This window comes from Capsicum annuum, chromosome 5 (genome assembly GCF_002878395.1).
Source record: "Capsicum annuum cultivar UCD-10X-F1 chromosome 5, UCD10Xv1.1, whole genome shotgun sequence".
In the NCBI taxonomy this organism is placed as follows: domain Eukaryota; kingdom Viridiplantae; phylum Streptophyta; class Magnoliopsida; order Solanales; family Solanaceae; genus Capsicum; species Capsicum annuum.
Genome location: NC_061115.1, coordinates 105,471,808 through 105,489,520, shown reverse-complemented (window position 1 = coordinate 105,489,520; position 17,713 = coordinate 105,471,808).

Here is a 17,713-nt window from a genome sequence, read left to right as displayed (position 1 = left end):
GCATGATTTTAAACCCAAATTTCACCCCTTTCACTTGAATAATATTTTTATCATATAATTACTAGTTTTTCATCAATTTACTCCGATTCTTCATTTTAACCCGAATTTGAAAAATTTTACCCAGTAAAGCTCAAAAATGATTTTTCTTCAATTTGAACTCCATTTTTGACTCAATTTAACTTGGATTTTAAGTTGTAGGTTCCTAAAAATATGGGGAACATGTTTTGGAAGTAAAGTTTCGATTTTGTCCTTTTTTAGAAACTCACTTTTGAGGTCCGTTTTGACCCTGAATCAAAAGTAGTCAATATGGGTGTCGTTGGTTTTGACTTGACGCATAGATTTCATATTTGATATTTTTAGTGGAGTTTGGAATTGTTCGTAAAAATTAAGGATGCGGGTTCAAGTGTAGCGGATCAGTTTCGGCTTTCGAGGTAGGTTATAGCTTAACTCTTCAGACTGGGCTGGATAGTAAATGATGGTACAAAATGCATGTTAAAGGTGGGAAATAATCATGAAAAATTACTATCTATGTGTTGTGCTCGTGTGGGGCCCTATATGTGATATAATTGTCGAAATTGAGATATTATGTGATATATTTGACCATGTGGGGTCCTATGTGATATTGATAGCCTTGAATACATGTGAATAATTGTACTGGGTTGATGTATTGTGATTATATTCATACTTTATTGGCATATGAGACATAGAAATTCATGGATGAAATGAAAATAATAAATGTATATTGGCTCATTTGGTTGTGGGAATGTATCATTGTGGTTGGCTGTGGAAATATATCATGTGATTGGTTGTGAAAATACTCATTTTGATTGGCTGTAAGATTACATCTTCATATCATACCCATTCATGAAAATTGGTAACCACCGTGGCAAATCTGAGAAACACTGGCAATACTTTTTTTAAAAAAAATATTATAACACCTTATAAAATCCTTTCTGAAGGATGTGCCAGAAAAGAGATATGAAATATATAGATTGTATATAGGTTGACAAACCCCCCATGGGTCTTACGTCGGGAAGCTTTAAGCTTTAGCTCCGCATATACGGGGATTATGCAATAATTCCAGAGGTTGTGCGATGACCTCGTGCATCATCATCATCATCATCATCATATACATTGCACTTACTTTATTGTGTTTATGATTTCTTGTATTGTCTTATTGACTTGTTATCTATGTAATTATTTTACTTTTCTTTAGTTTTATTTGATGATCTTATATCTATATGTTCTCTCTTGTTCTATTTAAATATGATATGTATACTTGTGTTCTATATCTTGGTATGCTGTTGTAATATATGTGAGATATATTAGAACTGTTAGTGCAAGCGGTGTGGGCTACCATTGTGGGATATTTTCTAATTACAGGTGACGTGCCCTTAGTGTATATTTTGTATGCTTTATTTACTACTTTGCTTGGTCGGCCTATGATACCTACTGATTACAAGTGGGTCGTACTCATGCCTAATGCCCCTTTCGATGCAGGTCCTAGCTCGAGTGCACCTCAGCTTGCTTGACTTGGGTGATTATTGTAGCTTCTAAGGTAGCGGTTGAACATTCATGCATCCGAAGTTCACCTCTATCTTTCTATAGTAGTTATGTCTTTATTAGTATTCAGAGACAGATATTATTCATTGTGGTTATTTCTCTAATGCATTTGACTCTTGGATTGTATTAGTAGTTCTTACACTATTGACACCTGGTTTTGGGCATGATTGGTATTTTGGATAAGTTCTTTTCACATTGTTATGATTACATATATGGTTCGGCTTTATTCTAGAAGCCTTATCATGGGATATTTCTGTCTTTTCTTCTTTTTGTATCAGTTTGGGTAATAGGCTTACTTGTCAAGGTACGCCGCGACAAGTGTCATCATGAACCTTATTTTTGGGTCGTGACAAATTGGTATCAGAGCAGCCAGGTTTCATTGGTCTCAACGGTGTAAGAATGAGATGTTTAATAGAGTCTCGTGGATCGGTACGTAGACGTCCGTACCTATCCTTGAGTGGCTATAGGATGTCTTTAGGAAACTTTACTTATTTTATTCTTTATCATGCGAAGTCATTTCATACCTTGTGTTCTAAGTTGTGTTTCACTCTTTCTACGCAGATAGTGTGGCTTATACTACATATCAGTTAAGAGATGCTGTAAGAAATTAGTAGATATCATTTGTCGATTGTAGGTTTGCTGATGCTCCTGAGTTGTCATGGGATCAGTTTGTTGATGCCTTTCTCGAGGGATTTGTGCCTTCAGTTTGGAAAGATCGTATGTGGGACGAGTTTGATCATTTGGAGCAGGGCTCTATGACAGTTGCTAAGTATGAGACACGTTTTTATACCAGGTCCAGATATTCCTAAGATAGCATTTCTATTGAGTTTGAGAAGGTCTGGAAGTTCGTAAAGGGTTTGAAAAATTTTTATTCAGTTGGCTATATCTTAGATGGTTGTGTTTGGGGCTTTTTTTCAGAGTATTGTGGATCATGCTAAGATGACAGAGGGTATTCTTAGCGTATCTCAGAGAGGCGCCAAGAGGGTGCGTCATTTTAGTGAGTTCAGGAGTCAGACCTATCGAGGTAGAGATTTTAGATGTTCTCATGGATACCATGGTAGGCCAGTGCAGGTGATTTTATAGAGTTCAGCGGGTGGATCTTCTAGTTCAGCAGTTCAGGGTGGCCATTCAATCTCAGTTGTACTTCTTTTATTGAGATTAGTCGTAGAGGTTGCTATGTGTGTGATGAGATTGGCCATGTGGCCAAGGACTATTCTCACTGTGTTTTTAGAGCTATTCATATTTCAGCTGTGAAAGGTACGTGTTCTACCAAAGGTGCAAGAGGTAAGGATGGTAGAGCCTGTGTTGGTGATTGTGGGGCTACTCAGCCAGTTGATAGTCATGGATAGTGTTATGTTATACCAACCAGACTTGAGGCAGAGGCTTCTGATACTGTGACTACAGATACCTTTCTTGTTTGTTTTAGACCTACATCTGTATTATTGGATCTCAAATGGACTTTCTCCTATATATCTGTATATTTTGCTTTGGGTTTTGATTCTATTAGTGATACTCTTGCCATGCCTATTCGTGTATCTACCTCGGTAGGTGATACTTTAGTGATGGATCGAGATTACCGATCTTGTGTTGTGGTCGGGCATGAGATTTTGGTAGACTTACTTGTTTTAGACATGGTCAATTTTGATGTTATTTTAGGTATGGATTGGTTGGGTCTTTCTCATGCCGTCCTAAATTATTATGTCAGGACTATAACTTTAGCTTCATCGGGTGTGCCAAGGATAGCTTAGAAGGTTACACTTCATTCGGGTCCTCAGAGGATTATATCCAATGTTCAGGCTCGTAATTGGTTGAGAGGGGATGTTTATATTACTTGGACTATATTCATGACACCAGTGTTATTTCACCTCCTTTCTTGAATTCTATCTGTGTCATTCATGAGTTTATAGATGTGGTCCCTATGGACTTGCCTAGTATGCCTTTGGATTGAGATATTTGTTTTATTATTGATATTAAGTCGGGCACTAAGCCTATTTTTATTCCTCCTTATAGGATGGCCCCAGCAGAGCTGAAAAAACTGAAGGATCAGTTACAGGAGTCATTGCATAAGAGATTTATTCAACCTAGTATTTCACTGTTGGGTGCACCTGTCTTGTTTGTGAAGAGAAAGGATAGGTCTATGCAAATGTGTATTGATTATTGACAGTTGAATAAGGTGGCGGTTAAGAATAAGTATTCTTTTCCTCACATCGATGATTTGTTGGATCAGCTTCAGGGTGCGGCGATATTTTCAGAGATTGATTTGTGGTTTGGTTATCACCAGTTGAGGATTAGAGCTTTGGATATTTTGAAAATAGCTTTTAGACTCGATATGGTCATTATGAGTTCTTGGTCATGTCTTTTGGGTTGACCAATTCCCCTGACGCGTTCATAGAGTTGGTATTTATATATGATATCTTGGTTTATTCCAAGAGTGAGGTTGAGCATGAGGATCATTTGTGGATTGTGCTTTAGAGATTGAGAGATGAGAAGTTGTATGCTAAGTTCTCTAAGTGCGAGTTTTGGTTGGAGTCAGTTTCTTTCTTGGATCATGTGATAACTAAGGAAGGTATTATGGTTGATCCAGCTAAGGTTATAGCGGTTTGTGGTTGGGCTAGACCTACTTCACCCACCGATATTCGGAGTTTTATTGGCTTGGCCTGGTATTATTAATGTTTTGTTGAGGGTTTCTCTTCCATTGCAGCTCCATCAACCAAGTTAACTCAAAATAATAATTCCTTCTAGCGGTATGATATTGTGAGGCGAGCTTTCAAAAGCTCAAGGATTTGTTGACTTCGGCTCCTATATTAGCTTTGTCCAAAGAGGGTGTGGAATTTATTATCTTTCGTGATGCTTCAGGTGTTAGGTTAGGTGTTGTGTTGATGCAGGAGGGCAAGGTAATTGTGTATGCATCTCGTCAAGATTGGAGCCTCGTGAGAGGAATTATCCAACCCATGATTTGGAGTTGTGCGCAGTTGTGTTTGCCTTGCGTTGTAGAGGCACTACTTGTATGAAGTTTGTTGTCAGGTCTTCTCATATCATCGTAGCCTTTAGTACTTCTTTACCAGTGAGGTCTTCATATGAGGCAGCACCGTTGGCTTGAGTTGCTTAAGGATTATGACTTGACTATTCTCTACCATAAGGGCAAGTCAACTCATTTTATTTCGGTCCGGGTCTCATTCAGTATTGAGAAGTTAGCCCATATTTTCATTCGTGAGAGTATGCGTCTGTATGGTGCGTCAATATCCATTATTTCAGATCGAGGTTTTGTGTTCACATCCCACTTTTGGAACACTTTTCAAGATGAGTTGGGTACCAGGTTGGTCTAAGCACAGCATTTCACGCATAAATTGATGCCAGTTAGAGCAGACTATCCAGGTTTTAGAGAATATGCCTTATGCGTGCGGGATGGATTTTGGTGGCCAGTGGGAGCAGCATTTGGCTTTAGCAGAGTTTGCATATAGTAATAGCTACCATTCCAGTATTGATGTAGCTCCTTTTCAGGTATTGTATGGTAGGCGTTGTCGCTCCCCAATAGGTTGGTTTGATGTTTCTGAGGTGAGACCTCGAGGTACGGACTAGCTTCGTGAGTCTTTGGATAGGGTCCGGATCATTCAGGATAGACTTAGAGCGGCTCAGAGTAGGTAGAAGTGTTAGGTTGATCGTAGACTTCGCGCCTTGAGATTTGGTGTTGGTGATCGTGTTTTCCTTTTGAATTTCAACCATGAAAGGTATGATGATGTTTGAGAAGAGGGTCAAGCTTAGCCCCAGGTATATTGGTCCATTTGAGATTCTTCGGACTATTGGTGATGTGGATTATGAGTTGGCTTTGCCCCCTGATCTATCAGCTGTTCATCCAGTTTGTCATGTTTCTATGATTCGTCGCTATATTCCTGATGAGTCGTATGTCATTCATTGGAATTCGGTTCGGTTAGATGAGCGGTTGTCCTTTGTTGAGGAACCGGTTTCCATTTTTGCTAGGTATGTTAGGCGGTTGCGCTCTAGAGTGATCCCTATGGTTAAGGTCCTGTGGCGACATCGACCTATAGATAAAGCTACTTGGGAGGTTGAGTCTGATATGCGTAGTTCCTATCCCCATCTTTTCATTGATTCAGGTATTTCTTTGTCTTAGTTCGAGGACTAGAACTAGATTTTTAGTATTGGATGATGTAATGACCTAAAAATTTGATGAAATATGTGAAATTTGTGATTTTGTATGATTTGACAGTTTTACCCCTCCCCGTAGTTGTATTATAATATTTTCAGGGTGTGGGAGTGATTGGCATGATTTTCGATGCATTTTGTATTATTAATGCAATATTGTAATTTTTGATGGCTCGAAAGCCTTATTTTGGACTTATGTGGATATCTTTTGATTTGTGCGACAGATGTCCAAACGGACTGCGCCAGCAGCTTTGAAATATTGACTTTACGCTGGGTAGACCTATGGTTTGGGTCCCAGTGCACTCGAGCTCATTTTGACCAATTGGTCAAAAAGTTGGAAAATTAGAAATATGAGTGTGGGGCCCACATTTGATCGAAACGACCTCGGATGAAAAATTCGACTCCGCCAGAAGATTCGGAATATTGATTTGAGGGTGTTAGCTTATTTGGTATGATTTTACGACTTGTAAATCTCATTTCGACCCTCGATTTGAAAAATTGTAACTTCAGATTTCGGGGGTCAACTTTATGAAAACGATATTTTTTGAAAATCCGATATCGTCAACGCGTCCAAAACATCGAATTTAGTATAGTTGTATAGTTTATTTGCATGTATCGGACTCCGAACGAATCCCGGGCACCTCGTTGAAGTCCTAATTGAGTTTTTAAAAAAAACAGTTTATTTTTTACAGCAGTGCAGAAAAATCTGCACTATAAATACTTTTTTTTGGACTTATTTTGCTCATTTTTCATCTTGCTTCTTGGGAGTTAAACCCTAAAATAGTGTGGGAGTTTAAAAGTAAAATTTGTGAGAGCTTGCGAAGCTAGATTAACATCTTTTTCTTGATTTTATTATGGATTTAAGGTAAGATTTCACCCCTTTTCTTAGTAATTTCTTAATAAATTCCTCAAAACCCCCAAAATTTTAGGGCATGATTTTAAACCCAAATTTCACCCCTTTCACTTGAATAATATTTTTATCTTATAATTACTAGTTTTCATCAATTTAACCTTCAAAACAACTCCGATTTTTGATTTTAACCCGGATTTTAAAGATTTTACCCGATAAAGCTCAAAAATGATTTTTCTTCAATTTAAACTCCGTTTTTGACTCGATTTAACTTGAGTTTTAAGCTATAGGTTCCTAAAAATATGGAGAACATGTTTCTGAAGTAAAGTTTCGATTTTGCCCTACTTTTTCAGAAACCCATTTTGGGGGTTCGTTTTGACCCTGAATCAAAAGTAGTCAATATGGGTGTCGTTGGCTTTGACTTGACACATAGATTTCATATTTGATATTTTTAGCAGAGTTCAGAATTATTTGTGAAAAGTAAGGTTGCGGGTTCAAGTGTAGCGGATTGGTTTTGGCTTTCGAGGTAGGTTATGGCTTAACTCTTCAGACTAGGCTGGGTAGTAAATGATGGTACAAAATGCATGTTAAGGATGGAAAGTAATCATGAAAAATGGCTATCTATGTGTTGTGCCCGTGTGGGGCCCTATATGTGATGTAATTATCAAAATTGAGATATTATGTGATATGTTTTGACTGTGTGGGTCCTATGTGATATTGATAGCCTTGAATACATGTGAATAATTGTATTGGGTTGTTTAATGTGGTACAATTGGTATATTGTGATTATATTCATACTTATTGGCATATGAGACATGAAAATTCATGGATGAAACGAAAATAATAAGTGGATATTGGCTCATGTGGTTATGGGAATGTATCATTGTGATTGGTTGTGGAAATATATCATGTGATTGGTTGTGAAAATACTCATTGTGATTGATTGTGAGCATTACATCTTCATATCATACTCATTCATGATATGATACACATTAAGATATGTAACACCTTATAAAACCCTTTCTGAGGGATGTGCCGGAAAGGAGATATGAGATATGTGGATTGTATATAGATTAACGAACCCCCCATGGGTCCTACGTTGAGAAGATTTAGCTCCGTAGGTATATACGGGGATTGTGCAACGATCCCGGAGGTTGTGCGACGACCTCGCATCATCATTATCATCATCATATACATTGCACTTACTTTATTATGTTTATGATGTGTTGTATTGCCTTATTGACTTGTCATCTATGTAATTGTTTTACCTTCATTTACTTTTATTTGATGATCTTATATCTACATATTCTCTCTTTTTCTATTTATATGTGACATAATGTATACTTGTGTTCTATATCTTGGTGTGTTATTGTAATATATGTGAGATATATTAGAACTGCTAGTGCAAGCGGTGTGGGCTACCATTGTGGGACATTTTCTGATTACAGGTACGTGCCCTTAGTGTATATTTTGTATGCTTTATTTACTACTTTGCTTGGTCGGCCTATGATACCTACTGAGTACAAGTGGATCGTACTTATGCCTACTGCGCCCTTTCGGTGCAGGTCCTAGCTCGAATGCGCCTCAGCTTGCTTGACTCGGGCGATTGTTAAAGCTTCCAAGGTAGCGGTTAGACATTCATGCGTCTGAAGTTCACCTCTATCTTTCTACAGTAGTTATGTCTTTATTAGTATTCGGAGACAGATATTATTCATTTGTGGTTATTTCTCCGATGCATTTGACTCTTGGATTGTATTAGTAGTTCTTACATTATTGACACCTGGTTTTGGGCATGATTGGTATTTTGGATAAGTTCTTTCCACATTGCTATGATTACTTATATGGTTCGGCTTTATTCTAGAAGCCTTATCGTGGGATATTTCTGTCTTTTCTTCTTTTCATATCAGTTTGGGTGATAGGCTTAATTGTCAAGCTACGCCGCGACAAGTGTCATCTTGACCCTCATTTTTGGGTCATGACAATATAATAATTGCGTGTGTATATATATATATATATAATATATATTTATGTATGTATGTATGTACACATACACACACATAGACATATATATACACACACACATATCTGTACATATATATATATTCATATACACATATATACATATATATGTGTGTGTACATATATACATACATACATACATATATACATACATACATATATATATATATATATATATATATACACATACACACATACATATATATATATATGTGTGTGTGTGTGTGTATTCATATATTTATTTCTATATAAAAAATAACTTAAATATGTATTTGAATGCTAAATGTTATACCTTGTCTTTGAATTTTTTTTTTCTTTAATTGCATTTAAAATAAGATTAAATTCAAGTGTTACTAAACTTCAAATGTCTTTCAATTTTTTTTAACTTATTTTTTAAATAAATCAATGAGAAAACAAAAATATCATATGTACATGTATTTAACAATACTTACCTCAACGCTAAATAAGTAAAAGTCTTTCTTCAACATGATCACATCTTCATTTTCAAAACTGCTTGAAGATGGTACATTTGAGTGGATCGAATTAAAAATTTATCTTGATGTTTTGTCGATTGATAGCTCTCAGAGCTTGTGTTTGAACAGATTTGAATCATGTGTCTTTATCTTGAGTGATTTTGCTGCACGAAGAGGTGATGTCTTTATAGTAATACTTCAGATCTTTTTTTGTTTTAAGATGTTCTTCCCCAATATTAAGTAGTTGATGTTTTATTTTTAATGAAGATACAAATAGATCAATCTTTTATTTGAATCTTGCAAAAATTTACAATGGTGAAAATTTTTAAAAATCACTATCTGAATAAGATTCTTCACTAATTAACTCATAATAAGGTTCGGACGCAATTTGAATTTGTTGGAGGCAACTGAAAGACAGCAAGCTTTTTTGACGTTGTTTTACTATTCCTATAAACAATCTACGGTATACAAAATGTATATTAAAGTGTTAAATATAAATAAATATATATATATATATATCTGAAAAAATTATATTCTATATACAAAAATATATAAAATTTAAAAATAATTAAAATAATAAGATTATACAAACCTTGTAATTTACTTCTTTGAACATGTTGTCCATAAGAACTTCAAATCGGAGACGAGGTTGATTTGTCTTCCAGTTTAGCAATTGAGAATTGATGAAATTTTTCCCCAATCAATTTTTTGTCAACTTTAAAGCAACACTCGTACAATAAACTTGAATAGCAAGCGGCAAACTCTGAATTAAGTAAAATTAAATGTCAAGTTATTGGTTATACTTTTAGCCAATTCATCAAATAATATAGATCTCATTAAAAAAAATTATACCGATCATTTTCAATTAAGTCACAATGAAGACATTGTATAGTTGTACTATTAACATTTGTTAATATGATGTGTCTATGAAATACAAAATAGCAAACTTCAGTGCATTGTCATCATCATCCTCCCTCCCATATTTGATCATTGAATGCTACAAATAGCTATCATTTTGAAATAAAATTGACACTGTCAAAACACTGATCAAGCATACTAATTGGTACCTTTTCATCAAATAAAATATTTTACTTATTTGCGACGCAATCAAATCAGTGATTATAACAAATTCTTTTAAGCTAAAACGTATAATAGTCCTAGTTACACATATGATTATGACACTACAGAATTATTCTTAGTCTCTAGTATCATATCACATATGAACAATTGTGCCTGGACATAGCAATACTTCTTCTTTGTGAACACCTCAAAATAGTATTGTCACAAAAGTGCTTGAATTGATCATCAAACAACTTATCATTTAAAGTTTTTAGAATTTCATTATTGATGTGATAATACATATGTAGTGCAAATCTTAATAGTTTTTTGGCCATGAATATAAAATTATGAAACACTTTAAAATAAAAAATATATAAATCTCTTTTAGATATTCAGATCATACCTATATGTATTTGTATATAAAATATTAATCTAATTGCAGGGTTAATAACTAATAAAATACAAACTGATTGTATATATACAAATATAAATACAAATACATTTACATGAATCATATGCATATATACAACAACATTATTATGAAAATATGTAGACAATTATCCACTAATTAAATATATTTTTAATTTTTTAAAAATATATATATACACAACATTTATTTGTATTAAATACATATACAACATATTTATCTGTAGTAAAAGTACATATACTAAATTTACATAGAAAATTAACTTACATATTGAATACATAGATAAATTGTAAAAATTCAAAAAAAAATCCTCTTCTTCTTAATCTCTTTTAGAATTATCTTCGAAAACTTTTTCAATTTCTGCACTTGAAATTTTACTAGTTCTTTAAATAAAATTGTTTTTATTTTTTATTGATTTTGCATTTTTAAGAGTTTGAAGAAGAAGCTTTCTACAAGTCCTTTGCTTTCATAATCTTAGTCATTTTCACAGGATCGTTATAATGCTTTGATCTCACTTCTTCGACGATCACTAATTTTGACAATTGTATAAGCACAAATACTGAATTATAGTTGTGTCTTGAGAAAGTCTAATACTAAACGATGATGAATTGTCAGAAACTAAATTAATATGGGATATATTTCTATTAGACTTTCTATGTGATGTGTGTTTTGTCATCGGAGCAAACCTTCACAATACTAATAAAAGCTTACAATATGGAAGATTGTGATATCAATGTTAAAAGAGAAAATACAATTTACAAATAAAGATATTTTGGGAAAGAGATAACATGCAAGAACTAAAGCTAATGCTTACTTGATTTTGTGGAGCACGATTTGTGTGGAAGATGTGAGAAATATTGTAAAATTTAAAATTAAAAAAATAGGAGAAAAATTGAAAAAGTAAGAAAAAGATTTTTAAAAAAAAAGTGGATAAATGTTGAGTTGTGAAAAATGAGGAGCTACACAGGGTAACCATCAAATGAGGTAGTGGTATGACCCTACTGTAAATATTGTTATTTTTGTTATTTTATGAAATTTCAGATTCTCTAAAAAATATGATTTTTTTTGAAAATTTCAAATCGTGATTTGAAAATTTTCAAATACAAAATTAACTCATAAGTTTATATTTCATAAAAAGAACCTCACCATTTATATATTATCTATTTCATATATAAATAAAATTTGTAGTTCATTTTATTACTTTTACCAATCTTTAAATCATTTATTTTTTATATATCATAATCATTACTCTCACCAACATATAGCCTCATATGGTCATGAGAAATATTTAATTTTTTTCAAAAAATCTTTTTATTTTATTAAAAAAAAAAAGGGTATTCAAATACCCCCATCAACTTATTACTAAATTTTCAACTATACACTTTAATTTTATGAGAATCTTCTTATCCTCCTGAACTATTTAAAATTATGGCATATACCCCCTTAAAAACTCAAATCTAGATCTATACAATTGAGTGAACTGTACGTGCCTTACCATCTAAAGTCATGTAATATTACTTTTTTCAATATGAAAAACTAATTATTTTCCTTTATCCTACTTTTTCCTTTAATTTTTTCATTTTTTTATTTTCTTTTTTCTTTCATTGTTCTCTTCTCTTATTTCCTTTTCTCTTTGACTTTCATGCATCACAAAAGGATTGTTATGCTTAGATGACGCAGGACAAGCATCTCTTGAATTTGAAATTTTAGAATTAAAATCTAGTTCATTCATCCTGGATCTAAATAAACTAACAAAAAAAATTAAAATGACATATCTTATTAATTTGAAATTAAAAACAAAGGGAACATTTATGCACTTGTTAATTTATTTAGATTTTTTTTATCCTTCTTGTTTCTTCTAATGGTAATTTTTTGTATTTTAAATTCAAACATATTCACGAAAATGAAATATATTCAAAAATTTTAGAGAAGATGAGTAGGAGTCGATGTGTGTTTCTCAGGAAGGAGGAATCAGTAGGTCTAAAGATGGTAATTGAGAAACTAATGGTGAAAAAAAAATGTAAGTTTTGCAGTATAGATGAAAATGGAGAAGAGAAAAATAAAGATGGAGATGAGGAAGAGGAAGAGGATGTAACAACCCTTTAAGCTGTTTTGTGATTTTTTTCCTATTTTAACCCTCTTTGTAGTTTTTAGACGTGATTTATGACTTACGAAAATGGGTAGTGTCGATTCTTGAGGTGTTCGGAGGCTATTAAGTCATTAGTTCGATTATTAAGTTTTAGTAAATTTAAGCTTGATCACAGTCAATCTTTGATCAAGACGACCTCGATTTGGTATGTTAATGTTTTCAATACTCCCGAAATGTACTTTATAGTCAAGTTACATATTGAATTTATTTCTAAGGGGCTCCGAATAAATTTTGAGGATATATTTGAAGTTTTGAGCGTTTTAAATAATTAATTTAATATATAATTTAGTAGATCAAAATAACAATTTATTTACTTGAATGACCAATACAAGGATAAATCTAAGTGTGAAGAATTTATCATATTTATCAATAATAAGAATCTATAATCTATAATCTATAATATATTAAAAGTGTGAAGATCCTTAGAAAAGTTATTTGAACTTTTTGCCCTTCATTAAAAGACCACGCTTTAGATAAAATCGTCTTTTACTTTTTTTTACTCTAATTATTATATTATTATATTTATAATATTGAATAATAATATTAATAAAAATTTAAGGAGTCCTAAAAATATATGGTAAGAAGTATGAAGAGAATTAAATAATTGAGTCGTAAAATATATGGTAAAAAAAATAGTTTAAAAATTAAGAAATCCTTAAACATATGGTAAGAGTTCCTAAAATATATGATAAAGAGAAAAATATAATTTAAAAATTAATAAATCCTAAATAATATGTAAAGAGTTCTAAATGTTGGATTTTTGTTTTTATTAAAGTTCGTTAAATTTTTGTGTAAATATTTTCCTTATTTACATTGCATACCATAATTAGAGTATGTCTCAATATTTTAAAAAAAAATTCAAAAGTGTTTAAGATATTTCTATACCATACAAAGTGTTTAGGAGTAGGAAACTTTGCTTAAAAGTGGACAAAAAAAAAAGGCTTTCTAAAAAAAATTGATAATTTTTTCTCTACTAAATCAAAAGGGAAGAAAAATATTGATTTTCTAAAAAAAAATAAAAGAGTCGGCTCCTAAGTTTGCTATTGTAGTTTTATAGTAAAACAAGTATAAAAAATATGGATCTGTGAAAAATTCTATTAAAACACTAATTAGTATTCTTTTTGGTTTATAAATCCTCTAGTTCTATAAAAAAAAGTATTATAATTTCATATTCTTCTTCATCGATGTTACTCAGTTTTGCTATTATCGTATTATTTTGTGGTAGTTTAAAGGTCGTTGATGAATGTCAATCAGCTTTAAGGATTTTTTTTGTGTAAAAATTAGGTTTTAATTGTATTATTTTGATATATCAATATCGTATTGTTTGTTGTAAATTACAGGTGGTCGATAAATGTCGATCAACTTTGAAATTTTTTTTGTGTAAACGTTAGGTTTAATTTTATTATTTTGATATCTCTATTATCGTATTTTTTTTGTTGTAGTTTACAGGTGGTAGATGAATGTCAGTGGACTTTGAGGAATTTATTTAGATGAAGGTTAGGTTTAATTGCGCTATTTTGATATTTTTATTATCGTATTATTTTGTGGTAGTTTACAGGTTGTTGATGAATGTCGATCAACTTTGAAAAAAATTTTGTGTAAAGATTAAGTTTAATTGCATTGTTTTGAGATCTCTATTATCGTATTGTTTATTACAGTTTACAGGTGGTCGATGAATGTCGGTCAGCTTTGAGAAATTTTTGTATAAAGGTTAGTTTACAAGTGGTAGATGAATGTCTTTTTTGACTTTGAGAAAATTTTTAAAGTAAACGTTAGGTTTAATTGTATTGTTTGGATATCTCTATTGTCGTATTAATTTGCGGTAGTTTGCAAGTTGTAAACGAATGACGGTCGGCTTTGGGGATTTTTTTTTAATAAAAATTAGGTTTAATTGTATTATTTTCATATCTATATTATCTTTTTGTAGCGTCCCATAGATAGATTTTCAGAGAAATTCTGTTAAGCAATTTGAATAATTCTTGTTTTTGAGTAGAAGAAAGAATTTGTTCCTAAAAAGTTAATAGGAAGTATAACTAAATATCATGGACTTATGTAACTCACAATGGGGTCAAAAGAAGAACGTCACTTTCTTTTAGGTTTTGTAACTGTGAGATATAAATTATCATATAAATGAAAGTGAGAGCAAGTTGGCCAAATATCATAAATCCCTGAATTTTCACTTTAATAAATTAAAAAAGATTAATTTAATTAATTAAAATATGTCTATGTGTCTTTCATTCAATTTTATATGCTAATACATCAATAGTTATAGAATTAAAATGATATATATATATATATATATATATATATTGAATTATGTATTTTAAAATAATATATATTTGTCTCTCCATTCACATAGAAATTTACTAAAATTATTTGATTAGCGTGAGATTATTTTTTCAAAAAGATGTGTATTTTTTAATATTAATTTTTCAATATTTATGTCACTTGATCACATCATATTAAAAAAAAAATTCTTTTCTAAGACACTATTTTTTTTCTAAATTCATGTAACAAACTAAATTTTAATATTATGGGTGAAGCAAACAAAGAGCATGACTATATTTGAAGCGATAGATACGAGATATCGATTATTTGATCAAGAAAAGGGATTGAATTGGCATAAATCTGCATGGCAAATCTTGCACTTTTAGGATGGAACCAAGTCAAATTGAGCAACTTTATGAATTATCAAGCACTAATCATCAGCTTATTGAAGGCACAATCGTAATTTAAGGGGTTATCAATGTATTTCACCTAACTCATTTGTATCTTAGATATTTACAATAATTATATAATTAATTAAATAAATTCTCCATCTTTACATATTCAAAAGATGTTGAATTTAATTATTGTATTCATCTGTATTATTTAAACAAATATCATATTTCTTGTAATATTTAAACACATTAAAGTGACGTAGACGCGTGAGGTGCGTACACCTAAACTGGAATATTAAAAGTTTGAAGACCCTTTGAAAAGTGAATTGAACTTTTTGTCCTTCATTAAAAGTCCTTGCTTTAGATAAAATCTTCTTTTTCATTATTTTTTCCTAATATTTAAGAGTTGAAAATTAATTAAATATATTTATGGTAAAAACTTTTCCTTATTAGACATCAGAATTTCTTTATCTTTTTTTTTTTTAATTTAAGAGTTGAAAATTAATTACCTTATTAGAAGTTATCAAAATTAATGACAACTGATACTTTTTCTATTAGTTTAAAAATTCTAAATCAACTAAATTTGATTTTAAGAAGATTTGAAAAGTTTAAAAATAAATATAAAACTATTAGAATAAGAAAAAATTAAGAAGTTCCAGATTTTTAAATGTTTTAAGTGCATAATAGAATGTAATCAATAAATTTTTAAAGATTTGATTTTAAAAATAAGGAAAGATTTTAAATATATATATATACAAAATAATCGTAACACAAATATGGTTCAAATTGATATGTCTCTCTTAGCCTGTGACAACAAGGGAAGAGGTACGCAAACACAAAAATGATGATTCATCAACCACTTGAAATTGAAAAACATATATGTGTATATGTTTATGTTTACATTATTATATTAAAACGTGAAAGATTTTTGAAAAGTGATTTGAATTTTTACACTTTATTAAAAATATTTGTAATAAATAAAATCATTTAATTTTAAATAATCAAACGTTACATTGCAAGGCATGAGTGATTAAAGTAGTAAGAACATAAAGTTGAAAAAGTTGAACACAGAAATTACTATGTAGATTTTATTCTCAGATACTTCAGGTTAGCTATTTCAAGTTAAATCTGTCAATCGGGTCGGCTTGACTCGGCCCGAATTGGCCCAGACCATCCCATCACACCAACCCGGCTCGGTCAGCCCACGAGTTGTAGGGTACCGGGGCTCGGGCTAGGTTATTTTCTTTTTGGGCCCGATTAACCCGGCCCAGACCAAAACCGATCCAAGCCCGCTGGTTAACCGGCCCGGATAACCAATTTTTTTTAAAAAAAAATAGGGAATTTCTGAGAAATGGCCGCTGGGCCATTATAGCCATTGGGCCCAACGGCTATATGACCGTTGGGAGCCCAAAACGGCTAAATGGCCCCTTTAATTTAAAAAAATATATATTTAAAATATTTTTTTAATCCCAAAAAACATCCTATAAATACCCTACACTTTCAAATCATTTTTCACACAATTTTTCATTCTCTCAAATCTCATTCTCTCTCAAATTTCAATTCTCAATTTTCAACCTTCGGATACTTCCAAAATTTGGTATTGTCGTTCCATCTCTTACGTTTAAATACTAATAATGATTCTGATGATGAAGAACAAGAACAACCTAATTTGTGGACGGCTATGGGTGATGTAAACGCTTACATAGATAAATTATATAACCACTATGCTGATTTACTTGATTTAGCTGTACCGACAAATATCACTCCAACTATCACTCCTCATCCTCCCGGGGAGTCATCATCTTCTAAAAGGCCAGCACATAGTGGTTTTCCTGATTACTTTTATGATTTACCTTGTTGGAACAGTGTTGAGAAGGGAGCTTACACAACAACTTATCGGGAAGAGCTGAAGTATTATCTTCGAACGTCGAGAGAGGATCGCAGACGATAGATCAACATGTTGGATTGATGGAGGAATAATGAAACACAATGTCCTGTGCTTTCAAGATTAGCTAGAGATATTCTGAATATTTCAATGTCAACCGTTGCATCGGAGAGTGCTTTAGTCAAGGACGACAGCAGCTTGGAGACAACTGACATTCATTGGGAAGCAATGCAATGAATGTTCTAGTTTGCCTTAGAGATTGGATTAGAGCAGAACGAAGAAATCAAGGAATGGAAGCGGAGCCGAACGACGAGCAGAGACTTGAAGAAATTATGACTTCACGGGAGAACTCAGCAGAATCAAGTCCAATGCGTGGTTTTGCCCCCGTTGCCTTTGACTATCCTATGCAAGTTCCCGTTAATATTAACATGAATGAGTTGGAAAAAATGATGCAAAATTTGTAGATT